The sequence below is a fragment of the Chiloscyllium plagiosum genome, unplaced genomic scaffold, assembly GCF_037043375.1.
Source record: "Chiloscyllium plagiosum isolate Xiang-an unplaced genomic scaffold, Cpla_swu_hap1 HiC_scaffold_22, whole genome shotgun sequence".
NCBI classification, from domain to species: Eukaryota; Metazoa; Chordata; class Chondrichthyes; order Orectolobiformes; family Hemiscylliidae; genus Chiloscyllium; species Chiloscyllium plagiosum.
Genome location: NW_028270160.1, coordinates 53269141 through 53296479, shown reverse-complemented (window position 1 = coordinate 53296479; position 27339 = coordinate 53269141). Strand labels below are relative to the sequence as shown.

The 27339-nt window shown below is 39.9% G+C and overlaps 1 protein-coding gene across 7 annotated transcripts in view; it reads left to right on the top strand.

Moving 5' to 3' along the window:
* pcdh15b (protocadherin-related 15b) overlaps nt 1-27339 on the top strand; it is a 1538224-nt gene that overhangs the window by 515500 nt on the left and 995385 nt on the right. For all 7 annotated transcript variants that reach the window (XM_087999065.1, XM_087999066.1, XM_087999064.1 and 4 more), the window contains exon 3: nt 26974-27033. The gene's annotated coding sequence lies outside the window, so the exon portion shown is untranslated. The remainder of the gene's footprint in view (nt 1-26973; nt 27034-27339) is intronic.

Genomic DNA, 27339 nt, shown 5'->3' with positions numbered 1-27339 from the left:
CTATAGACAATTTAGCATGGCCAATTCGCTTAACTTGCACGTCTTTGGGTTATGGGAGGAAACCCATGCAGACACGGGGAGAATGTGCAAACTCCACACAGACAGTCGCCCAAGGCTGGAATTGAACCTGGATTCCTGGCACTGTGAGGCAGCAGTGCTAACCAGTGAGCTACTGTTCTGTGCCATCTGTAGCTCAGTGTCATTTGTACTGCTTTTAGTGGTTTTATGTTGAAGCCATTATATAAAGATAAGCTGTCATTGAGCCTTGTTCTATTTAGATTTATATTATCTTTTCAAAATGAAACTCCGAATAATAACATTGGTTTATGGTATAATAAACCAGGACCAGGTGGAACTCATTGACTGGGATCTTTGATTGGGGCTGTTAATCTGGGCCAATCAGGGAGCCCCAGCTGACAGATATAAATGGGCGATACTACAGCAGTTGGATGGTAGTGTGGGGGTAAAAAAAAATAAAAAAAAGAACAGGAATGTCAGGAAAAAAAATGGGAGATATCTTGTATCTCTCACTGTGTCTCACACCTGCACACACACAACATGGGTGCTGGGGAAAAAATAAGCACTACCGTCTAACTGCGGTAAAAAACAAAAAAAAGAAAAGGAAAAAAAACAGAGGAGTATTAAGGGCACAGCTTGTCATTGGCCACTCGGGTGTTTTCGTAAATAAATAAATAAATAAATGAGAGATACTACCGCAGTTAGATGGTAGTGTGGGGGTTTAAAAAAAAGAAAAAAGAATAAAAAAGAACAGGAATGTCAGGAAAAAAAATAAATGGGAGATATCTTGTATCTCTCACTGTCTCACACCTGCACACACACAACATGGGTGCTGGGGAAAAAAATAAGCACTACTGCAGTTAGGTGGTAGTGTGAGGGTTAAATTTTAAAAAAAATAAAGAAAAAATAAAATAAAATAAACAGGAGTGTCTGTGGGCGTTTGCACTCCCTTTTTGATTTTCTGAAAAACCTTCTCCTCTGTTTTTTGGTTGCACTTCAGTCCCACCCTCCTGATCTTTGGGCACCCGGTACGGCGGAAGGAGGGCAGGTCTGAAGACCTCCTCGTGGGTCTGCTCCTGGGACTGGCCAAACTGGCCATCAACAGGTCCAGGCAGCGGGCCGTGGAGGGAGTCGTTAAGGCCGACTGCCTGCCCCTCTTCCGCGATTACGTTAGAGCCCGGGTATCCTTGGAGAAGGAGCACGTGGTGTCGACCAACACCCTGGAGTTGTTCAGGGAGAGGTGGGCTCCGCAGGGAGTGGAGTGCATTATTTCTCCCTCCAACTCTATTTTGATTTAGTCCCTACCCTCCCCCTCACTGTTTTGATCACACAGCACTGCCCTTTGATGTGAAGGGCAGTGTTTGTCACTGGCCACCCGGGTATTTTCCTATCTTCCTGGTGGTGGAATTTGAATAAAGATTCGTGCACTTTGTGTCTTTCACTGTGTCTTTCACTGTGTCTCACACCTGCACACACACACCATGGGTGCTGGGGAAAAAAAAAGCACTACCGCAGTTAGGCAGTAGTGTGGGGGAAAAAAAAAATGAACATGTGCTTCATCTTATGTTTCACTGTAAGAAAAAGACAAAAAAAAAACAGGACTGTCACTGCTTGTCACTGGCCACTTGGGTAAAAATAAATAAAAAAATAATGGGAGATACTACTGCAGTTGGGTGGTAGTGTGGGGGTAAAAAAAAATAAAAAAAAGGACAGGAATGTCAGGAAAAAAATAAATGGGAGATATCTTGTATCTCTCACTGTGTCTCACACCTGCACACACACAACATGGGTGCTGGGGAAAAAATAAGCACTACCGCAGTTAGGTGGTAGTGTGGGTTTTTATTAAAAAAAACAAAAAAAAAGAAGAAAAAAAAACACAGGAGTGTTAAGGGCACAGCTTGTCACTGGCCACTCGGGTGTTTTCGTAAAGAAAATAAATAAATAAATAAATAAATAAATGAGAGATACTACCGCAGTTAGATGGTAGTGTGGGGGTTAAAAAAAATAAAAAATAAAAAAAAGGACAGGAATGTCAGGAAAAAAATAAATGGGAGATATCTTGTATCTCTCACTGTCTCACACCTGCACACACACAACATGGGTGCTGGGGATAAAAATAAGCACTACCGCAGTTAGATGGTAGCGTGGGTTTTTTTTTAAAAAACAAAAAAAAGAAGGAAAAAAAAACACAGGAGTGTTAAGGGCACAGCTTGTCACTGGACACTCGGGTGTTTTTGTAAAGAAAATAAATAAATAAATAAATGAGAGATACTACCGCAGTTAGATGGTAGTGTGGGGGTTAAAAAAAAAAGAAAACAGAAAAAAAAAGAACAGGAATGTCAGGAAAAAAAAAATGGGTGATATCTTGTATCTCTCAATGTGTCTCACACTTGCACACACACAACATGGGTGCTGGGGAAAAATATAAGCACTACCGCAGTTAGGTGGTAGTGTAGGGGTTAAAGAAAAAAAAGTAGTGTTTGATTTAATCCCTTGAAAGAAAGAAAAAAAAACAAACAAGGGTCTCTTTGTGTAGGGCACTGCTTGTTACTGGCCACTCGGGTGTTTTCCTTTCGAGAGTTGGAAAAAAAAATAAAAAATAAAAAATAAATGGGAGATACTATCTTAGTTAGGTGGTAGTGTGGGGGTAATAAAAAATAAAAAAAAGAATAGGAATGTCAGGAAAAAAATAATAAATGGGAGATATCTTATATCTCTCACTGTGTCTCACACCTGCACACACAACATGGGTGCTGGGGAAAAAAAATAAGCACTACCGCAGTTAGGCGGTAGTGAGGGGGGTTAAAAAGGGAAAGAAAAAAAGGAAAAAAGATTAAAAAATAAATAAATGGGAGATACAACCGCAGTTAGGTGGTAGTGTGGGGGTAAAAAAGAAGAAAAAAGAACAGGAATGTCAGGAAAAAAAATAAATGGGAGATATCTTTTGTCTCTCACTGTGTCTCACACCTGCACACACACAACATGGGTGCTGGGGAAAAAATAGGCACTATCGCAGTTAGGCGGTAGTGAGGGGGTTTAAGAAAACAAAATAAACAGGAGTATCAGAGGTTCTGTTCACTCTGAGAGCTGGCTAAAAAAAATTAAAAAAATAAATGAGAGATACCTTGTGTCTCTCACTGTGTCTCACACCTGCACGCACACAACATGTGTGCTGGGGAAAAAAATAAGCACTATCGCAGTTAGGCGGTAATGTGGGGGTAAGGGGAAAAAAATAAACATAAATATGAATGTTTCGCTTGTCATTGGCCACTCGGGTGTTTTCTTTCTTCCTGGTAAAGAGAGAAAAAAAATGTTTAAAAAATAAATGGGAGATACCTTGTGTCTCACATTGTGTCTCACATCTGCACACACACAACATGGGTGCTGGGGGAAAAAATAAGCAAAAAAAAAAATGAGTGTCAGAGACCCCATTTAAAAAAAAAATAAACAGAAGTGGCAAGGGTTCTGTTCACTCTAAGAGCCAGTACTGAGCTAGCGGGATCAGTGTCATAAAAAATATGGGAGATTCCAAGAGTCTCCTCAGTCTGTGTACTCGTTTTGAGCTGGCTGGTGATGGGACATTGGCTTCTTTGCAGTTATTTCAATGGTGTCTCAGTAAAACAAATTGCAGTTGAGTGAAGCCATTTTTCTTTTACAACTTGGGGACAATACACTTCAAGATTCCACATTCTTGAATTTCAATGTTTGTTTTCACAGCAGCATCACCCCACTGAAATGTATTGCAGAACACAAAAAACTCAGGTGGATCCTGAAATCATTTTATGAACGTCAGGCTTCTCTGGCAACAACATTTACCTCAAGTAGGATTTCAGCATAAAGCCCAGTACAGCAAGTGATACATTAGTCACAACAATAGCATGTGCTGGATGCCTCCACAATTTTAATCATTGTCGGTCACATGAATTGTTAGAGCCGTCCAGCATTTTTATTAATGATCAAAGATGTGCAGTAATACAAACCTATTACTGAGGGTAATGCCTCAACTATGTACTCACCACCCAAATATGTCTTGTTGGAAATTTTAAGTTGACAATAAGAAGGAATGCAGCTTGTTGAAATTATGTTCCATTGCCTTCAGAGGAAAGGGCACTTAAGCCACGCAACTGCATTTGAGAATCGAGTACATGCACACTAAAGCTTCACTGAAATTGGTTAAGTTCATATTTAGCATAATACAAGTCATAATCAACTTTTGAATAGCATGAATATATCTGGAACAAAGCTGCTTTGGACACTTGCTGTGATTGTGAGTATTTCAGCTGTATTCCAAAGATATTTGTTTATCATGTGTTACTGTTCTTCATGCAAACTTTCCAGCAGCAGAATGGCCACAGGACCATTTTTAAACTATCATGTAATGAAAATAACAGATGGTAGAAGCAGCAGAAAGGGAGTATTGAGGACATCGAGACCCAGCAGAGCGCCTATGTGCAGCCCTAGGCTAATGTGCTACTCTGCAAGGAAAAGCTACCCAGAGCTCGGTTTGACTGTTAATGCTTTTGCTAAGCTACAAGCTGCTAATGAGTTTTACTGCTCAGTGTAGGGAAATTTGTTGTCAACAATATCAACAAAAAACAGTAATACTGTCTGTGGAAACACTGCTAAATTATATTACCGATGGCACTTGTAAACTTCAGTGTTTTCTCTCTGTTCCTAAGTCCAATGCTTTGTACTAGGATCCCAATGGCTGATCTCAGGGAGATGTCAACCACTGCCTACCTATGATTTGTTTCTTCCACTTCTGTCTTCCACCTGCAAATACTTTATCCATTATATCAGATTACCTTCAATTGCAATGCACATCAGCTTTATTCACTGACTTAGATCAAATGTCTCACAAAAATCTATGTATACAAGATCCATTAATCCTCCACATAACACCTCAGCGAGTCTGTCAAAGAACTCTATTACGTTAGTTAGACTTGACTTACCTTTCGTATATCTCTGCGTGCTCTCTCTAATTAGCTTCCAAATGCTCACTTACTTAGCAACTGATGATGGATTCAGCAATTTTGCTCCTAACACGCAGCTCACTGTTAATTGCCTTGATTTTCACAATTATTTTTCCTAACAAAAATGTACTGTTTGCCTCCTTCCATTCCCTGACTGCTATCCATTCATCTGTTGCATTTGGAAGATTACAGCTCTTATAATGAAACCACCTCATCTACTTTAATACCGTTCTTCGCTTCACTGATCTATAATTGTCTCTGCCAGACATTGTGTCCTCCTCCTTCACTGTGATAATCAAAACAACTTAGCAATTTTTGATCTCTTGTCTTTCTTCTCCTATTCTCTTCTTTGCTTTCCAGTTTTGTTAATCAATAATCCTCATTCTCGTTTTTGCCACTATCATTGACCCTTTTCAGCCTTTTCCTTAAAACCAGCTCTAACTACTCTTGTGGTTCATTGTTGCCTTTCCCCGGATATATATATATATTTGCCCGTCTGGCTTACATATTGTCAGAATTCACTATGAAACTATAATAGAAAAGAATGTGAGGACATTCCAGCAATATAAACAAGTCAGTTTAATATCAATGATGGGTTAAGTTTTAGGAATTATCATTAGGGAAAAATAAATCACAAGGCACTCAGATGTTTGTGTTAATTAAGGAAACACAACACAGATTGCTAAAATGCTAATTATGCTTCACCAATTCAATTGAATAATTGATGAAATATGGAAGATCATTTTCTGGACAGGATTCAGTCCATTGAGTCTGCCCACTGTTCAATAAAATCATTATGATCAAACACTTCAATGCCTTTTATTAACTCCATCCCCAGAACACTGTACTGCATTGGTAATTGGAAGTCTATTAATCTCTACTTTAAACATATACGCAGACTGAGCTTCCATAGCCTTTCTTTTATGGGAGAGAATTCTGAAGGTTTACAAGCCTCTGAGTGGAAAAAAATATTATTTTCCTCAACTCAGACCTAAGTGGCATCCGTTCACTTTTAAAAAGTTTATACCCCGATTATAGATTCCACAACCAAAAGCAACCCCTTGCCTACAGTATGAGGTCACCTCTCATTCTTAAATTCTCGAGACAATACTCACCCAAGCTGCCAAATCTTCCTTGGGATAGTCTTGCCATTGCAGGGAACAAGTCTGGTGAAAAACTATTACCAATGATTTAATGAACAGAACACAATGGATATTATTTGTGAATCTTGAAGTAAAACATCTGATAAAATACTTGCGAAAAGGCTGGTTAACAAAATTGAGACATGTTGAAATGGAGGATTCATGTAAACCTGCATTTTATGAGAGAGATTGGTTTAAGGACAGAAACATTAGATGATGTAAATGGTTAGTATTTTACAAACTGGGTGATGGTAAGATGATTCCCAGTATTCAATGCAAGGACCTTTGCTTTGTTGATATATAAACACCGAAATACTGCTGTTTCAATATTTTCTGATGATACAAACCAAAGGTTTGACAGATCATAAGGATGATGTCAAATTGACGTGAAGCTTGCATAGTGAACAAACAGATGGTAGAGGTACGTGTGCACAGAGCACTGTCAGTCTACATTATTTCAAGAGATAATGTAGACTGACAGTTCTAAAAGGTGCACAGGTTCAGATGGACCTGCATTCATGTGTAGAAATATTTGAAAGGACCTATTGAGTAATTAACAGAGCATATGGGGTTGTGGGCTTCATCTATAGAGGTTTTGACTTGAGTATGAAAACTGAGAGGCTATGACGAATCTGAATAAAAGTCAGGCTAGGCCTTGATTGTGTCTACTTAACACTGGTTACCCCATTTGAAGAAGGTTGTGAGATTTATTGACAGGGTGCAGAGGAGATTTACCCAAATAATTCTGGGCTGACTGATTTGCTTTCCAAGGATAGGTTAAAAAATTTGGAGCTGTTCTCCTTTTATTTTTGGAACAATGGAAGTTGAGAGGGAGTTTGGTGTGTAAGATTATGACAGGTTAGATGATGTGAACAAAAGCTGTTCCCATGATCTAATGGACACATCCATGATTTTGGGCAAGCAGTACATGCTGATTTGAGGAAGAACTTTTCAACACACAAGTAGGTAAGAACCTTAGACCCACTACTTGTGGATAGTGGAAGCAGAGGTTATTGAAATCATTGAATCCCTACAGTGTGGAAACAGTCCATTCGGCCCAACAAATCCACAGCAACCCTCTGAAGAGTAACCCACCCAGACCCATTCCCCCCTACCCTATTAGATTCATAGAGTCATAGAGATATGCAGCACAGAAACAGACTCTTTGGTCCAACTCGTCCATGCTGACCAGATATCCCAACCCAATCTAGTCCCACCTGCCAACACCTGGCCCATATCCCTCCAAACCGTTTCTATTCATATATCCATCCAGATGCCTTTTAAATATTGAAATTGTACTAGCCTCCACCACTTCCTCTGGCAGCTCATTCCAAACACATATCACCCTCTGAGAGAAAACGTTGCCCCTTAGGTCTCTTTTATATCTTTCCCCTCTCACCCTAAACTATGCCCTCTAGTTCTGGACTCCCCCACTCCAGGGAAAAGACTTTGTCTATTTATCCTATCCATGCCCACATTATTTTACAAACATTTATAAGGTTATCCCTTAGTCTCCAACACTCTAGGGAAACCAGCCTTAGCCTATTCAACACTCCCTATAACTCAAATCCTCCGACCCTGGCATCATCCTTGTAAATCCTTTCTGAAGCCTTTCAAATTTCACAACATCTTTCCTATAGGAAGGAGACCAGAATTGCACGCAATATTCCAACAGTGGACTAACCAATGTCCTGTACAGACACAACATGACCTTCCAACTCCTGTACTCAATGCTCTGACCAGCAAAGGAAAGCATACCAAACGCCTTCTTCACTATCCTATCTATCTGCGACTCCACTTTCTAGGAGTTATGAACCTGCAAGGTCTCTTTGTTCAGCAACACTCCCTAGGACCTTACCATTAAGTGTATAAGTCCTGCTAGGATTACTTCCCCAAAATGCAGCACCTCACATTTATCTAAATTAAACTCCATCTGCCACTTCTCAGCCCATTCGCCATCTACATTTACCCCTGACTAATGCATCTAACCTACACATCCCTGAACACTATGGACAATTTAGCATGGCCAATTCACCTAACCTGCACACCCTTGGACTGTGGGAGGAAACCGGAGCACCCCAGAGGAAACCCACGCAGACATGGGGAGAATATGCAAACTCCGCACAGTCATGTAAGGCTGGACTCAAATCCTGGTCCCTGGTGCTGTGAGGCAGCAGTGCTAACCATTGAGCCACCATGAATGTTCTTACCTTCTGAAATCAAAAATAATAATCAGTGAAGACCATACACACATCAAGCCTGCTCCGCCATTCAATATGATAACAACTGGTTGTGGAATTCAATTTTGATTTTCCTGACCACTCATCATCCATTCTCCCTGTAATATTTTCTGCTACTGCAGTTTCTTTGGCAACCAGAAGTCAATGTGTCTGCATGCTTAAAGTGTGCACATACCCTTCGAGCAGCTACACAACTTAGAGAATGTTTCTCCCCATATTCCTACATTGCTGGAAGATCCACACGGGGTTGAGAATACTAAAGACTGCCCACTGTTTTAGAGATGACATTTTTTCCTCCACTGTCATAAACGACCTGCCCCTTATCCTGAAATTATGGCCTTTTGTTTGAGATTCCCCCAACAGAGGAAAAAAATTTCCATCAGTTGTCCAGCAGGCCTCTATATAATCTTGTATATTTTAATGAGATCATCCATTGTTCTTCTGAACTCGAGCATATACACACCCAATTTTCTCAGTCTCTCTTCAATGGAAAACTCTCTTATCCCAGGGACCAATCTAAGAAACCTTTGTTGTGCTGCCTTTGATGAAAGTATGTCCTTTCTTTAAACATACAGAGATCAAAATTACACATTATATATCAGGGCTAAATTTGTGGAGTTGTATGAGATAGCAGGCAGGTTCAGAGAATTACGTTGGAGGTGGCTTCCTTACAGGATACCATGTGTTTTTACTGCTGGATTGTTACTCCAGAAACCCAGGTAATGTTCTGGGGACCTGGTTTCAAATCCTGTCACGGCAGATGGTGGAACTTGAATTATTTTTTTAAAATCTGGAATTAAGAGTCTAATGCTGACCATGAAACCATTGTCAATTGTCAGATAACCCTATCTGGCTCACTTGTGTCCTTTTAAGGGAAGTAAATTGTCACCCTTACCTGGTCTGGCTGACATGTGATTCCAGACACACAGCAATGTGGTTGACTCTTAACTGCCTCTGGGCAATTAGGAATGGGCAATAAATGCTGATCTGGCCAGTGACACTCATCTCATGAATTATTTTTTTAAAAAGCCCAGCGGCAGGAAAACTATTTCTGAATGTCAACAGCAGCAAAATGAAATGGGAAATTATTAGTGGGAGCTTCATAAATATTCAAATTCTACCATTTGCCTGCAATATAAATGTAATTTGTCAAGATTTACTGTGGTGTCCCCGAATAAATGAAACTGAGGTGAGCATCCCTTGCCTTCACAATGCTGTCTGTTGAATGTTGGTGACTTAGAAAGGGCTTAATGACTTATTGTGGAAGTATTTCTGACTTACAGGAAAATGATTCACCAGGAACTAGATTATTTTCTTCATGATTAAACTTGATCATCTAAATAGTATAAAGTGAGGTAGGAAATGACAAAGCTTATGTTGTTGGGTCAAAAAATTTAAAGAGGTTGCATCCCACCTTGAGAAAAGAGAAGCCACTTATTAAAGTGGTTTCAATATCTGAGTCCCTAAGGAGACAACATTTTGGAGATCACCTTTGAAAGAAAGGAGCAGGGGTTTGCACATTCTCCCCTTACCTGCATGGGTTTCCTCCGGTGCTCCAGTTTCCTCCCACAATCCAAAGATGTGCAGGTTAGGTGAATTGATCATGCTAAAATTGCCCATAGTGTTCAGGGATGTGTAGGCTAGGTACATTAGTCTGGGGTTTATGTAGGGGAATGGGTCTGGGTGGGTTACTCTTCGGAGGGTTGCTGTGGACGTTTTGGGCCGAAGGGCCTGTTTCCACACCGTAGCGATTCTATATCTTCTATATATCTAGAGATTCTATATCTTCTGTTTATCTTTAAGCCCTTCATCAGGAATGTGGGGGCAAGGGGGCTGCGAGATAAATAGGAGGATGGGGGTGAGGTAGCTGGAAAGCATTAGGTAGATGCAAGTAGGTGGTGATGGTGAAAGGTCGGAGGGCAGTGTCGAACAGATAGGTGGGAAGGAAGGTGGACAGGTAGGTCAATTCAAGAGGGCGGTGCAGATTTGGAGGGTTGGATCTGGGATCAGGCAGAGGAAGGACTCTGCCACCTTTCATTTTCTGACGAATTAAATAGAGGGCAGCTTTCCCATACAAGTGCTAATTGAGGTCTTTAAATGGGCAATTAATGACTACTGAAGGGCTTCAGTCTGCACTGCTGGTATTCAATCTGTGGCAGACAAGAATGTTATTGCAGGCAAAGCACAAGAAGCAAAACTGTTTCATTCAAAGGCACATGGCGCCTGGTCAAGGAACTTGGCAGAAGGAAAGATATGCGCATAGAGAGTCACATCCCTCGCACTTTCCTCTGAATCACTCTCCTTCACCTCTGTTGTCATTAACCCCCCACCTCCCCAATGAGTGAGCCAATGTATTTGGTGGTGGCATTACCAGCAGTGTAATGGAGAGCTGCTGGATTTGGAGTAAAGGGTTAACTACATATTTGCTCCAAGTATAGCTACCTGAGCATGTAAGTAAGGGCTTATGACATAGTGACATCAGATCCGATGCATCTGTGGGAGAGAAAGAGATATTCACTTGCTTACCATTTCTTACCATTCCTTGTACATAGTCACGTTCAAAAAAAAAGCTTGATAATATTCACTAATCTGAATACAGATCAGATTTTACTTCATTGGCCTCTGCTTTGCAGGCAACTCCCAGGGAAGGGGAGTGCAAGATCTTTACCCCACCCCAGCCTAATTTGCCATCAGCAGGCCTTCTTCAATTAGTGATGTAATGCACTGCAGGAGACAGCTATCACTTTGGATAAAAGTGCTCCCTTGCTAAGAACTATTCCTGTTTCTTTAACCTGTTTTTGTTCTGCAGACTATATCAATTAAGTTTTTTTTTGTGTAATTACGTCATTACCACCAGTTTTAATTAATCAATTCCTCCACTGTTAATGTACAACTTAGTTCTTTCCACATATTTGTTGGCTGTTGGTAGGCTCAGTGAAGTTCATAATTATTCATTGGTTCTTGGGCTGCAATTATTTAATTAACGTTAATAGTGTAATATCATTTATTTCAATCAAAGCCACAGTGGTATTTACTTTATTCTGTAAGTCTGTTTCTGACAGCTGTCTGGGCCAGCTCTGTAATTATTAATTTGTTTCAAAGACAGAATGCTATTTGTTTAACCCCAATACCAATACTAATTATTTAATCCCTAGTCCTAATATTGTTTATTTAATTCAATGCTTCTAATTATTTCCAATGCTCAAATATTATTTAATATGTGTTCCAATATCATTTATCTTGTCCCATTGATTCCCCTTATTTAATCAAGTTAATTCTCTGTATTCATTAAATTGTTAATTGAGTAAATTATCATTTACTGATGTCCATGGATGAAATGAAGGCAGTTCATTCTGCTCCAATACTATTTGGTTTGTTGGAAGTAAAGAAGTGACATATTTTTGTTGGGCCATGCACTGCTTTACTGGTCATTGAACTTTCACCACTTCAGTTTCAAGATTATTATTTTCCCTGTTAGCAAACATTTTGAGTTGAAGATATCCATCTTTTTCTGAAGAGAAATGTTTCAAGAAATTTTTAAAATAGACTATACAGGAATATGGCATTTAGAAATTACAAATATATTGTAACCTAAAATATAATTTGGAAAGCAAGTGATTGTGTATTTGAAGGTTACTGGCAGACAGGAATAACTGGCTGGTGTTTGCCACATTCTGTAGCCACAGCCCTTTAATTAGCACCAATGTTGCGTTCAACCATCAATCTCGGAATGACATATGGAAATATTAAACAGTTGATGCCAATTATAAGATTTAATGTTCAACCGTGCACAGTAACATGACAGATGTGTTCTGCATACATGCATCATTCCTTATGGATCTGACTGAAAAAAATGCATAAGATTGGTTTAAGTATGTCAAATAACTGACAAGTATGCTGATGTACTTTCCAGGTAGATCCTGCTAAATAATCTATCTGAAATATGATTCAGAGTAAATTAAACTTGGAGGAGTACAATTAATGGCAACAAAGTAAATAAAGTCAATGTCTAAAAGCAAAATCCCTTTCTTGATATGGCACTGACATTTAAATTCTGATTTTCTCAACTCTGTCACATGCTTAACTCTGAATCGCAGTGTCGCAGGTTCAAGCTTCACTTCAAAGGTTTGAGCACATAATCTCAGCTGGCGCTTCAGTAAAACATTGGGATAATGCTGTTATATTTTTCAAATGAATCTTCAGAAGATGATCCAGAAGAAAGCCATTTAGCACATTGTGTCTGTACTGCTTCTCTGGGCAAGTTAGTTAAGTGTAATTCTCCTGTCTTTTACCTGTAACCTTTGCAGATTGAATGATTATTTGAATAGAAACAATGCTGTCAAATATTGCAATTGAACTGCTTCCAACACGCTACCAGGCAGATCCTAACGACTCATTGAAAAACAAATTTCTAAACTGGCATTTGCTTTGTTTGCAAATTACTTTGAATCCATGCCCTTTTGTTCTCTGATCCTTTTCAGTTGGAAACATTTCTCCCCACCTACTCTGTCCAGGGCCCTTGTGATTTTGAAAACTTCTGTCAAATTTCCACTTTGCCTTCTTATGTCCAAGGAAAATAATTCCAACTTCTCCAATATATCTTCATAACCAAACATTCTCATTCTTGTAAACTTCTTACCCACTCTTGAATGAATTCAGAATATTTGAAAATGTGGTGTCCAGTAATGTACACAATACTCCAGCTGAGGTTCAAGTGTCTTTTATATGTTTGGTATATGCTTCTTGCTTCATGCTGTTGAACTCCATGCCTCTATTAATGAGCCTAGAATAGCATGTTTTAGGAACTGCTTTTTCTACAGTCCTGCCACGTTTATTAACTTACATATTGATGCACCCAGGTCTCTGTCTCTGCACATCCTTTAGACTAGTAATTTTTATTCAAACCAACTCTTCATGTTCTTTATACCAATTGTATCACCTTATCCACATTAAACTTAAATATTTCAACTCAACCTGCCTCCAACAAACTTCCAGCAATACATTACATTGCAGATCCTAACTGCTTGCTGTTTGAAGAAAAAGATTTTTCTCAGCTTGCATTTGCTTAGTTTGCAAATTACTTTGAATCCATGCCCTTTTGTTCTCCAATTCTTTTGAGTTAGCAGCATTTCTCCCCACCTGTGTGCCCACTCTGTCAACTTGCCAATGTCACCTTTGAAGTTCTGCACTGTCATCCTCACAGTTTACAGTTCTTCAAAGTTTTCTATCGTTCAATAACTTTGAAATTGTCCCCTTGACAGAGCAGAAAAGTTGTTCTAGTTATTGTTGACCTCTCAACCAATCCCCCTCAAACTAGATCATTTGCGAATTTCAGCTTTTATGATCTTGTTCTCTGGTAAGTGGCTATGAATTGAAGTGCTTTGAAAGATGCTGTAGACATAATGAACTCGCATTTATGCAGTGTCCTTCTTGACCCTGTGTTGTCCAAATCACTTCACAATGAAATGATTCTCCTTGAAATGAAATTGATGTAGTAACTTATGGAAACAATTTGCACACACAGTCCTTTCAATGAGGTTAATGACTGATTAAACAGACACCGTGGTGTAACTTAAGGGGAACTTTTGGGTAGTTCCCAAGAAGAAATACACTGCTCTTTTATATATAAAAAAAATTGTGGTGTTTGCAGCTAGAGAAAGTATGTAGAATCATGATTTAGTTTTAATATATCAAATGAAAGTCTGCACTGTCTCAATATTACACAAGAATGCCATTTAGCATATGTAGTCATATGTCTTAAACTGATGAATAGATTCAACAAAATGTGGTACCCAAAACGGGTATGGTCCAATGAAGAACTCACTAATTTTTGGAAAAGATGCCAATCTGAGCTTGCAATGTTTTTAAAAGATCTGCTAACATTGTGAGAGAGGGTGAATTGTCTTTTTAAGAGTGTTGCTGGGGCTTAATTTCAGAATGACATCATTCTAAAACACAAACAAACAATCATGTTAAATGCTGTAATAAAATTTGTCGTAGATTCCTTAACATGAGCAGAGTCCTCACAGCAGATTATTGGGTGTACATTGGCTTGAAATCATCTCTGAGGTAGAAGTTCTAGAATTTCATTTCACTTTTGTAGTTACGGGAAAATAAGCATGGAACTCTGCATAATCAGTTAACACTGTGGTCAGGGTATGGACTCAAAGTGAAGACACTCACTTATCTATGTAGGTGTTTATAAGATAATTGATATGGTAGGACAGGCTTTGCATTATTAGGTGCTTTCAGATGAAGCTTTGTGAGAAAGAAAGGTTTTCTATCCTTCATTATAATAACAGGAGCTCCAAGTGTGGGGAAACTTAGTTAAGTTAGTTAACTTAGTTAACATCAATCAGGAATTTTGAGAAAACGTAAGCAAAGCTTCTAAAATTTGAAGCTTACCAATCTATACCATCAGAATCTCATGACTATGAGGCAGTGGGATCTATGGCAAGGTAATGACAGTTATATCCATAAGATCCATGCACAGCAATGTTCAGCTGACCTGCTCAAATTAAAAGAACCTTTAAAATACTATTGCTGGATTTACAATGACTAAGGTTTTATTGCTGGCAATATGTTTGCTGGCCAATGCAATGATGCATTTATCTGTTCTCTGTTGGAAAACATCATAAATCATCATCAATTTGGGTAAAGCAGAGTCATCAAAATCCCGACTTTCCAAATACTGTATCATGTGTGATTAACACAATGAGTGGAAGCAGCTTTTGTCAGTGGAGTACTTTTTTTGAAAGGTAAAGATGAAATTTCATTCCCGCACATGGATAGCACAGGCTCACTCTCCGTGTAAAGCAAGAAGGCACTATGGAGCAGAGGACAAATGCTGAGATGAGTTGGAAAAATGTTTCCCTGGGAGTTGTGGGAATGGAGAAGGGTCACAATCCCCTGCAGTGTGAGCCTGATTAAACCTTTTAAAATTATTTAAATCATGGCCTCTCTAATCTGCATATCCCTGTGAGTTGCTCCAGAAATATAATTTTAGCATAAGCCACTGTATAAAAGCAGGAATGTTTTGTAAACACAGACTCTCCAGAAATGTTTTTCTTCAATCTGAATTTCTTATAGAGCTTTTCATTTTGTATGCATGCGTTCTGACTTCATTTGCAAGATTTATTTTGGGGTATTTTTTTTTTGAGCTGTTTTCATAGTTTTTTTTTAATGTAGTAGTTATGGGTTTGTTGCTGTGACAAGGGTCACTTCCTGTTTATTGGGTAAGTATCCTCCTTAAAAGATACCTTGCCCCCTGGTTGCTGGAGAATGGGGGATTTCCATGGGATGTTTTGTGCATGAGGCACATGTCCCAGTAACCTATCTTCTCATAGAATTAGGTCCCTATCACATCTCTTTTTACAAGAGAGTTGATGAGAGAGGCCGTTCTCCATTTCTGGAAAAAGTTCTTACATTGTCACCTTGATGTCCGAGTGAAAAAAAAATCCCCATATGTCAGAAACTGGCATAGCGCACCCAGATTGAGGGACAAATGCACAACCTGTACACAATAAGCAACTTGAGTTATATTTATTAATTAATTTATTTATTACGTTACATCAAGCAGCTTGGCTGTTCTGAGCTAGTTTAAAATATTAGGTTTTGAAAGATCTGATTTTGACAAGACTTTAAATTCTGTATTATGCTTAGAGTCATAGAGATGTACACCATGGAAACAGACCCTTCGGTCCAACCTGTCAATGCCGAGCAGATATCCCAACCCAATCTAATCCCACCTGCCAGCATCCGGCCCATATCCCTCCAAACCCTTCCTATTCATATACACATCTGTTGAAGCAATGATAAAAAAAAATAAAATGAAAGATTGTAGTCAACTCTTTCATACCATGCCCTGCCCCACTCTCCTTATATGTTCAGTCCATGCCAATACATGGAACCTATGACCTCTTAAATACCCTGCATGACAACAAATGCTTTCCACCAACTCCTATGGTTTGTTATAGTCCTGATGCCAACGTCTTCACCCGTTACACCCCTCCACAATTGTGTGTATTTGTATCTTCCATATATCCTCACCCATTGTTCATCAAGTGTAGACCCACACGAAAATTAGATAAAATTATAAGTCACTAATGCACTATTTTTTAAAAAAAACTGCTTTTGACTTCCTTTGATCCCTTTTATAAGAACAAGCATTTGTTTCATAATCCAGCTTGATACACTTTATAAGCATGTGGAGTTGTCCCATTAAACTAAACTGGGAGTTGCCTAACTCATAATGACGGATTGTGAAATCTAATATTGTACTGATAGACCTCTGGATTACAACAGAAGAAACCAAGAAATAGATGTCTATCAACACTGCAGACAATATTTTCAATTATTTAAAGAGCAGGATATTTAAATACCTAGATAGCTTGACTGTTCTTTGAGTTTATCTATTTTTAAATGTACTTACATGTTTACTTTTAACCATCCTAAAAGGCACCCAACCTCTCTCCAAATTGTTGAGGGACCATATACAAAGGATACCTATCTTTTCAAAGAATTCTGACCTGTTTTTAGACCTTTCTGATATTTAAAGTGTGTAAATCACATTTTAGACATCCCTCATGTAAAATTCAAATTTGACTTAATGCAGTCGCATTTTACTGGCTGTTCTCCCATGAGCCAATGATGTTCAAACTGCAACCTGTCTTGTTTCCAATCCCTACAAAAATGTAAGGGAAAAGTTTTGGATTGATACTCCTGGATTCATGTCCCTAAGTGCTACTTTCACTAAGGTGGAGAAATCTTCCATCTGGGAAACATTTCTGGCCTTAATGTTTAAGCATTGATGTAAAATGTTCCCTACTATTGGGACAAATTTTAATTATACTCCATATTTAGTATTTTGTGTGCACCTCTCTTTAGTTTAAATCTACAAGCTCTGAAGTTCTCCTAAACCCTTGGGTTGCTTTCTCATATGAAACTAAAGCTTTAGTCATCATCTCAAAGCTCACTTTGTGCCAGTGGTGATGGCAACGTAACAATTTCAGTGGATTAGTTATTCCAAGACCATGGCTAATGTAATGGGGACATAGGTTTAAATTGCACCATTTGCAGCTGCTGCAAGATAAATTTAACAAATTAATAAAACATAAGTTCTGTAATTGAAACCTAGTCTCTATAATGATTACCATGAAACTACCACAGATCCTTGTAAAAACCCATTTGGTTCACTGTTAACCCGTTGGAGAAATAAATCTGCCATCCTTACTGGAGTGTTTTATTCTGGTATATACTAACTCATAGATGTCTGTGTCTCTGGATAAGCCAACATTTATTGTGAATGACATTGCTGTCTTATGTAAGCCAGACCAAGGAAGGACCAGAATTCCTTCCCTAAAGCGCACTATTGAACTAGATGGGTTTTTATAACAATTGACATGGTCATCATGAGGTGAACTCTTTATTCTAGATATCTATTGAATTCAAATTCCACCATCAACTATCATGAGATTTGAATCCATGTCATCAAAGCATTAGCCGAGGGTTCTGCATTGCTAGTCCAGTAACATTACCAACATGCTACTGCCACCCCTTGGCCTGGCCTACATATCTATAGATATGGCAATGTTGTTGAGTCCTGAATCCTTTCTGAAATAACCTAGCAAGCTGCTGAGTAATAGCATTTATCGATGGATAACAAATGTTGGCCTTGCCAACAATGCTCACATCTTGTGAAAGGATTGTCAAGCCTTAATTACCGTACAATAGACAATAGGTGCAGGAGTAGGCCATTCTGCCCTTCGAGCCTGCACCCACCATTCAATATGATCATGGCTGATCATCCTTAAGCAGTACCCTGTTCCTGCCTTATCTCCATAACCCTTGATTCCACTATCCTTGAGAGCTCTATCCAACTCTTTCTTAAATGAATCCAGAGACTGGGCCTCCATTGCCCTCTGGGGCAGAGCATTCCACACAGCCACCACTCTCTGGGTGAAGAAATTTCTCCTCATCCCTGTCCTAAATGGTCTACCCTGTATTTTTAAGCTGTGTCCTCTAGTTCGGCACTCACCCATCAGCAGAAACATGTTTCCTGCCTCCAGAGTGTCCAATCCTTTAATAATCTTATATGTCTCAATCAGATCCCCTCTCAGTCTTCTGAACGCAAGGGTATACAAGCCTAGTCGCTCCAGTCTTTCAGCGTAAGGTAGTCCCGCCATTCCAGGAATTGACCTCGTGAACCTACGCTGCACTCCCTCAATAGCCAGAATGTCTTTCCTCAAATTTGGAGACCAGAACTGCACACAATACTCCAGGTGTGGTCTCACCAGGGCCCTGTACAGCTGCAGAAGAACCTTTTTGCTTCTATACTCAATCCCTATTGTTATGAAAGCCCGCATGCTATTAGCCTTCTTCACTACCTGCTCTACCTGCATGCTTATCTTCATTGACTGGTGTACAAGAACACCCAGATCTCTTTGTACTGCCCCTTTACCTAAATTGATTCCATTTAGGTAGTAATCTGTCTTCCTGTTCTTGCCACCAAAGTGGATAACCATACATTTATCCACATTAAACTGCACATAGCATGCATCTGACCACTCACCTAATCTGTCCAGGTCACCCTGTAATCTCCTACCATCCTCCTCACATTTCACCCTGCCACCCAGCTTAGTATCATCAGCAAAATTGCTAATGTTATTACTAATACCATCTTCTATATCATTAATATATATTGAAAAAAGCTGCGGTCCCAGCACTGATCCCTGCAGTACCCCACTGGTCACTGCCTGCCATTCCGAAATGGAGCCGTTTATCACTAATCTTTGTTTCCTGTCAGCCAACCAACTTTCAATCCAAGTTAGTACTTTGCCCCCAATACCATGCGCCCTAATTTTGCCCACTAACCTCCTATGTGGGACTTTATCAAAAGCTTTCTGAAAGTTCAGATACACTACATCTACTGGATCTCACTCGTCCATCTTCAGAGTTACATCCTCAAAAAATTCCAGAAGATTAGTCAAGCATGATTTCCCCTTCATAAATCCATGCTGACTCTGACCTATCCTGTTATTACTAGCCAGATGTGTTGTAATTTCATCCTTTATAATAGACTCCAGCATCTTTCCCACCATTGAGGTCAGACTAACTGGTCTATAATTTCCTGCTTTCTCTCTTGATCCTTTCTTAAAAAGTGGTACAACATTAGCCACCCTCCAATCAGCAGGAACTGATTCTGAATCTATGGAACTCTGGAAAATAATCACCAACACATCCACGATTTCTCGAGCCACCTCCTCCAATACCCTGGGATGTAGACCATCAGGCCCCGGGGTCTTTTGTGTGTGTTGGGATGATTGCTTTCATAGTTCAAAGCAACCACCCCAACGCACACAAAAGAAGTTGCATCAAGACACTGTTCGAAAGGGCCACAACACACTGCAGTACACCAGAACTGCAAAAAGAGGAAGAAGAACACCTATTCAATATATTCGCCAAAAACGGATACCTGCGCAATTTCATCAACAGATGCCTAAGGGAACGACAATGGAACGAGGAGATGCCGCAACCCAAAGGACTAGCCACACTACCACACATCAAGAGCATTTCCGAACTGACAGCCAGACTACTGCAACCACTAGGACTCAAAACAGCACACAAACCAACAGCCACTCTCAGACAACAACTCACCAGAACGAAGGACCCGATACCCTGCATGAGCAAAACCAATGTGGTGTACAAAATCCCATCCAATGACTGCACAAAACACTACATAGGACAAACAGGAAGACAGCTAACGATCCGCATCCATGAACACCAACTAGCCACGAAATGACACGACCAGCTATCCTTAGTAGCCACACACGCAGATGACAAGCAACATGAATTCGACTGGGACAACACTACTATTATAGGACAAGCCAAACAGAGAACAGCCAGGGAATTCTTAGAGGCATGGCACTCATCCACAGATTCAATCAATAAGCACATCGACCTGGACCCAATATACCGGCCACTGCAACGGACAGCTGGAACTGACAACCGGAAACAGCAGATTCAAACCAGTATAAATGCCAGAGGAAACATCACAGAAGTGCTTCACAGGAGGCTCCCAAGCACTGAGGATGTCACCTAGACAGGGGACGAAACATCTGCAACACAAATTCCCAGCTCGGCAAACAGAACCACAACATATTCCCCTGTTTCTGTCTTCAAGGGCCCAATTTTTGTCTTAACCATTTTTTTGCCTTTCACATACCTAAAAAAGCTTTTACTATCCTCCTTTATATTTTTGGCCAGTTTACCTTCGTACCTCATTTTTTCTCTGCGTATTTCCTTCTTAGTAATCCTCTGTTGTTCTTTAAAAGCTTCCCAGTCCTCCGTTTTCCCACTTATTTTTGCTATGTTATACTTTTTCTCTTTTAACTTTATATGTTTCTTAACTTCCCTCATTAGCCACGGCCACTCTTGCCTCCTCCTAGGATCTTTCTTCGTTTTTGGAATGAACTGATCCTGCGTCTTCTGCATTATACACAGAAATATCTGCCATTGTTCCTCCACTGTCAACCCTGCTAAGGTATTGCACCATTGAACTTTGGCCAGCTCCTCCCTCATAGCTCCATAGTTCCCTTTATTCAACAGAAATATTGTCACAAGTTATGATGAAATCCATTACCCACATTCTAACATTCAGGATACACACAGTCAGTTCCAAGGGTGCTACATTTGACTGTTTCAAAATGCCAATAACATGCAATTTGTGGAGGGCTTTATAAGGAGTTCAGTAAGTCATTCAGGACCTGTTGTGATGAGGATGTGAGAGGACACAGGAGCAAACTCCATGGTAGGAGTGTTGCAGTTAATTGTATTACTTGGAACTCTATTGGTTTAGTTTAAGGGACTCCGTGAGGAATTAAATGTAGTTCACTGGTTCTGTGCTTTTCAAGTGGAAAAGTTCCAATAATACTAAACAATTAAGTCTTGAAGCCAGGATTTGGAAGTCCTGGGGAGGGAAAGTGGGAAGATCACTGGTCACTTTTGTGGAAAGCTATGATATGCTTGGAAGATACCCATGAGCATGATTAGTTCAGGGTAACTCAGAGAGCACGTGTTAAAAAGGTTACAAGCAGTATTTGTGCAAGATTGGACCTCAGGGGAAGTCCTGGGGGCAGAACAGGCTTGATGAAGCTCGGTGTAGGTGAAAAGTTGGAGTTTCCTGAGAATAAATATTGGAGTGCAGTTTTTGGATGCTTGGGAAATGTAACCCTAAGAAAAGAAGATATTTAACCTGAGCAGGAACAGTCAATGAGGCATTCCATTATGAGTGGCTTTTCTGAAGAAGTTTCAAGGTCAGATCAGCAAAAGTGAAGAATTGTGATCCCTGGTAAAGTTCAATGAGATTCTTAACAACTTGGGGGATTACTGTGAAACCCATGGGATCTGTCTTGATTGTATTTGTCATTTGATATGTGCTGTGTCAGGTTTGATCGCAGTCTATTTTCCATATTTATCAAATTGTTAAATCTTGGTGCGTGTAATTTGTTGTACATGTATTTCAGATTATATTGCTGTTATAATGGTGAGTTGTAAAGATGACTGTTCAAAACTGTGAAATGTGACTTTATTTTCAAATGTGTGATCCTTCACATTGTTTACATTTTCTTAAAAAGAAATGTTTGTTGCTAGACAGACTGTGTAACATACAATTCCAGATCAGACCAATTTCAGAGAAGATTTTCAGCCCTATTGATTTGTACCTTTTTCATATATCTACCTGTCTGTATATCTGTTCTATCCACTATTTTAATGCCTCCTAATTTAAACACATGCAGACAAACACCTTGGTTTTAGAGTCATTGTCGGGCATCCAATATATTCCACTGAGAGCATGAAATTGCATATTTCCTGCTTATAGGTATCATTGATTTGATATGTAAGAATCAGAACTACATGTGAATAAATGTGCTTGTAATACATGACATCTAGGAAAATATTGAGGCTTAAAGCTAGGTGAACTTAATTACCTATAATTATTGTGGTTGGTTGATCTTTGATTCAAGGATGATCTCTACACACGGATTAAAGGTTTCTGCCATGGCTGTTCATGAAACTGAGCAGGTTGATTCTTGACTTTCAGTTCCCTTGATACCTGCTGCAGGACGACTCCTGAATAAGTAGGATCTGGGAATGGAGGATTTATTTCCTTCTGTGCCATCGCTGTGCCTCATCATGACCGTGACGCAGTTTGATGAGCAGGTCTTTTTTCATCATTTGAAAGATTGGGAAAGAGCTCCTCTCAGTCCTCAATGTCAACACTGCCCTACTTCAAGGAACGCCTCGGAACGATCTTTTGAAATGGTTTCTTTAACCTGAATAGAATGTTGGCTGTTTTGGGAGATGGATGAATAGGATGTGATGGGGGATGTTTCTTGGCCATCGAGGCACAGTGTTTCATTTAATATGGTTGCTTATGCAGGAATTTTACCTGCATACTATGAAACTATCTTCAAGGAAAACACATGTTTATTACATGATCTTCCAGCTGGATCCAATGTAGTCAAATCTATCTGGTCTGTCAAATATTCAACCTCCCATATGTAGAACATAGAACAGAGAACATTGCAGCAGAGTACAGGCCCTTTGGTCCTCGATGCTGTGTTGACCTTTTATCCTACTTTAAGATCATACTAACCTACATATCCTTCATTGTACTACCTTCCATGTGCCTATCCAAGAGCTGCTTAAATGTCCTTAATGTATGTGACTCTACTACCACTGCCAGCAGTGCATTCCATGCACCCATCGCTGTCTGTGTAAAGAACCTTCTTCTAGTTACCTTAACATTATGCCCCCTCATGATAGACAGTTCAGCCATGGGAAAAAGTCTCTGTCTATCCACCCTATCTGTGCCTCTCAACATCTTGTATGCCTCAATCAAGTCACCCCTCATCTTTCTTCACTCCAATGAGAAAAGCCCAAGCTCCCTCAACCTTTCTTCATAAGTCATGCCCTCCAGTCCAGTGATCATCCTGGTAAATCTCCTCTGCACCTTCTCTAAAGCTTCCACATCTTTCCCATTTTGAGGTGATCAGAACTGAACACAAAACTCCAAGTGTGGTCTAACCAGGATTCTATAGAGCTGTGGCATTACCTCATGGCTCTTAAATTCAATCACCTGCTAATGAAAGCCAACGCACCATGCACCTTCTTAACAACCCTATCACTCTGGGTGGTAACATTGACCCCCAAGGTCCCTCTGTTCCTCCACACTGCCAAGAATCCCACTTTTAACCCTGTATTCTGCATTCAAATTTGACTTTCCAAGGTGAACAACTTCACACTTTTCCATGTTGAACTCCATCTGTCACTGATCAGCCCTATATCCTGTCAATCAAGTCATTTATAAAAATCACAAAGAACAGAGGTCCAAGACCCTATCCCTGTGGAACACCACTGGTGACAGAGCTCCAGCCTGAATGCTTTCCATCAACACCACACTCTGACTTATATGGGCCAACAAATTAGGTATCCAGACAGCCAGATTTCCCTGTATCCCATGCCTGCTTACTTTCTGAATGAGCCTACCATAGGGAACCTGAAAAATTACCTTGCTAAAATCCATGTACACCATGTCCACTACTCTACCTTCATCAACATGTATTGTCACATTCTCAGATAATTCAGTAATGACCTACCCGTCCCGAAGCCATGCTAACTATCTCTAATCAAACTATGGTTCTACAAGTAATCATAAATCCTGTCTGTCAGAATCCTCTCCAACACTTTACACTGAGGTAAGACTGACTGGGCTGTATTTCCCAGGATTCCCTCCCATGAACAAGGGAATAACATTTACCATCCTCCAATCATTTATATGTTGAAGGGACTCACTGGAATATATCAGTACTTTTCATAATTTGGCCCACATCTCTCAAAAGGACTATTGAAGAGGAGATTGAACATAGGATTAGCTGACCCATTCCTTAATTTCTGCCCTCATACTTTCCTTTACCACTCACCACCTACTACACCCAGGGGATCATAAGTGACCATTTCTGCCATCTCCAACAAGCCACATATTCCCCTCCCTATCAACATTGCACAGGGACTGTTTCAGAGACCAGGAAAGGTCAGGGTGCTTCGGTGCAAAGGGTTCTGGCTGTCCTTGCACATGAATTGCAGAAAACTAGCATGTTGACACAGCATGTAATAAGAAGCAAAGGAATTTTGCCATTTATTGCTAAAGGAATACAGAATAAAAGTAAGGAAGTGTTGCTGCAACTGTACAAGGTATTTGACTGCATCTGGAGTATTGTGTACAGTTTTGCTCCCCTTGAGGAGGGATGTGCATTGGAGGCAGTTCAGAGTGTTGTTTGAGCTTTGGACACTTGGACCAGTTTATGTTTTAAAAGCACTTTACCTGTCGGTGAGGAGGGTAAAAGGACACAATTCAGTTTGTGGCGCAACTCCATTTTAGTAACAAAATATTCCTTATTAAAACACAGTGAGCATTTCCCAAATCCCCACAATATTCATTCTCTATAAAGCTCTACCTATCTGAGAAATTATATTACCTGCAAATAGAATAGAAATTTATAGTCACCGGTACTTTGACGTGAAATGTAGAACAAAAGATTTTGTAAGTCGCCCCACCATGGTGCCTACATCAAAGACACAAGTTGTACATATTTTTTTGAAAAAAAAGTAAAATTAAGACAAAGTCCATCACAGTTCAGTTAACAGCTCCTGGGCTTGGAGTAAGCCAATTAAGGAATGGTGGGATATCCCAAAGAGACAGCCAGGAGATCGGCCTTCTGGGATGCTGAATACTAGGCCAGAAACTTCAGCCAAAGAAGGCCGCCATGCCAGGCCAAGACTGCTTGCTGATCGGCTGGAATACCTGGACACTGAAGACAAGGAAGACCTCCACAAAGGAACAAGAGTACTGGGCGCGAGACAAGACTGCCTAGCCATGGACTTGGAACCTTGGCCTAGCCTGTTAGTCTGGGCTGGGGAGTCAGCTCAGGACCTGTTCCTTGCTTGCCAGGAGACCCTGGGCTGGGATGGAGCCATGTCCAGATTATCCTGATGTTGCTGCCGCTGTCACCGGAGGTGTCCTCTTTTACTCACCACTCTCCATGAGGAAAAAGAAAACAAAGAGACAAAGGGCAAAAGTGAAAAAAAGAGAGAAAAAACTGACCAGGAGCAATCAAGCCCACCTACTCCATGCATCATGGCAAAATCAAAACATTTAACGTGTTTAAGCTAGACTGTTGGAATCTCCCTCCTGTGTGACATAAGGCTGATATTAGGGTTTCCTCCGAGTGCTCTGGTTTCCTCCCAGTCCAAAGATGCACAGGCTAGGTAGTTTAGCCAAGGGAATGTTGGCTCACAGGGATAGAATAGAGGGATGTGTCTGGTTTGCATGCTCTTTGGAGGGTTAGTGTGGACTTGATGGGCCAAATGGCTTGCTCCCACACTGTAGGGATTCTGTGACTCTAACATGTTAGGCTTCAGTGTTCTGGTGTAGCTCAACTCAAGCTGTGAGGATTAACACCTCATCTTCCACGTAGGTATCTTACAGTGTTCAGGATTCAACATTGAGTTTAACAATGTCAGAATGTGATCAGCTTCCTCCATGTTCATTACCCAATCCCCTGCTCCCAGTTCCTGTTAATTAAAGGTTGCTCCCAGCAAAGTCAACTCATTTTCAACTATTTGTAGTTCCTGTTATTACCCATTCAACATTTATTTCTTCCCTGGCTTACTATCAGCAATCCCTTTGTCAGCTTCCCTTTCTCTCCCTCTCCTTCTTAGCCACCTGCTACCCCATTTCTCTTTCTGCTTCTCTACCTGTCTCTCAAACATCCAACCCCTCTTCCTGATTGAGGGTCATTGGACAGAACAGGTTGAGTCTATTTCTCTTCTTTCCCCTGACTCAGGCAGACCTGCTGAGTTTCTCCAGTACATTTATTTTAGTGACAAATGTCCTGCACACTCAGTTGTTCATTTTCTATTGTTGTGCAAGATAGCTGTGTCAATTCTGTATGGCAGGGCAGTGAGTGTTTGCAAGTAAACAGAAGTCTTAATGTGCAAAGCATCCATTATTTTGAAATCTGGGCTGTTTATCATCAAGACCTGAGTGGTCGAGGAATTCTATAATCTATGAAAATGAATAACTTAATGTCCTGAATATTTTATTTTATGAGGCATAACCAATTTTATATTGGTTGGGTATATCATCATAGGAACTAAAGTTTTTAATGTTAAAAATCACACAACACCAGGTTATAGTCCAACAGGTTTAATTGGAAGCACACTAGCTTTCGGAGCGACGCTCCTTCAATCACCTGATGAAGGAGCGTCGCTCCGAAAGCTAGTGTGCTTCCAATTAAACCTGTTGGACTATAACCTGGTGTTGTGTGATTTTTAACTTTGTACACCCCAGTCCAACACTGGCATCTCCAAAGTTTTTAATGGTTCAGTATGCTGAATCTGATGCTTTTTCTTGGCAGATGCCCTGTTCATGTGAAAATGCAAAGTAAACCCATAGCAATTGAGAATCATGGTGGAAGCAAACTATTTTGGATTAAAAAAATGAATTGTAAACATTACATTTTGTGCTTTCTATTGCAGTTCTGAATAATGCAATTGAGAGGATGCTAAATGGCAATGCTGAACAGAAATGCAATTAGGGTAAGTTGTCCAATTTGAAACTTGTATATGCATTCAGCTGAAATTTGTTTTATTACGTAATTTAAAAGAATGATGGGGCTTAAAGCTAAGAATATTGTGCTGCATGAACATTTTGTTTTTCTTAACATTTAAGGGTAAAACACATCATTGATTTTATTGAATCATGTCACAAACATATTTATAAATTCAATGAAAATTTGTCATGTTATATTAAACTGATGTTTGTCCTCATTTATCATGTTTCATCCGAGAACAGCAAGAAGCTTTGTCATTCAACAAAAGTACTAGTGATAAGTAGACAAATCG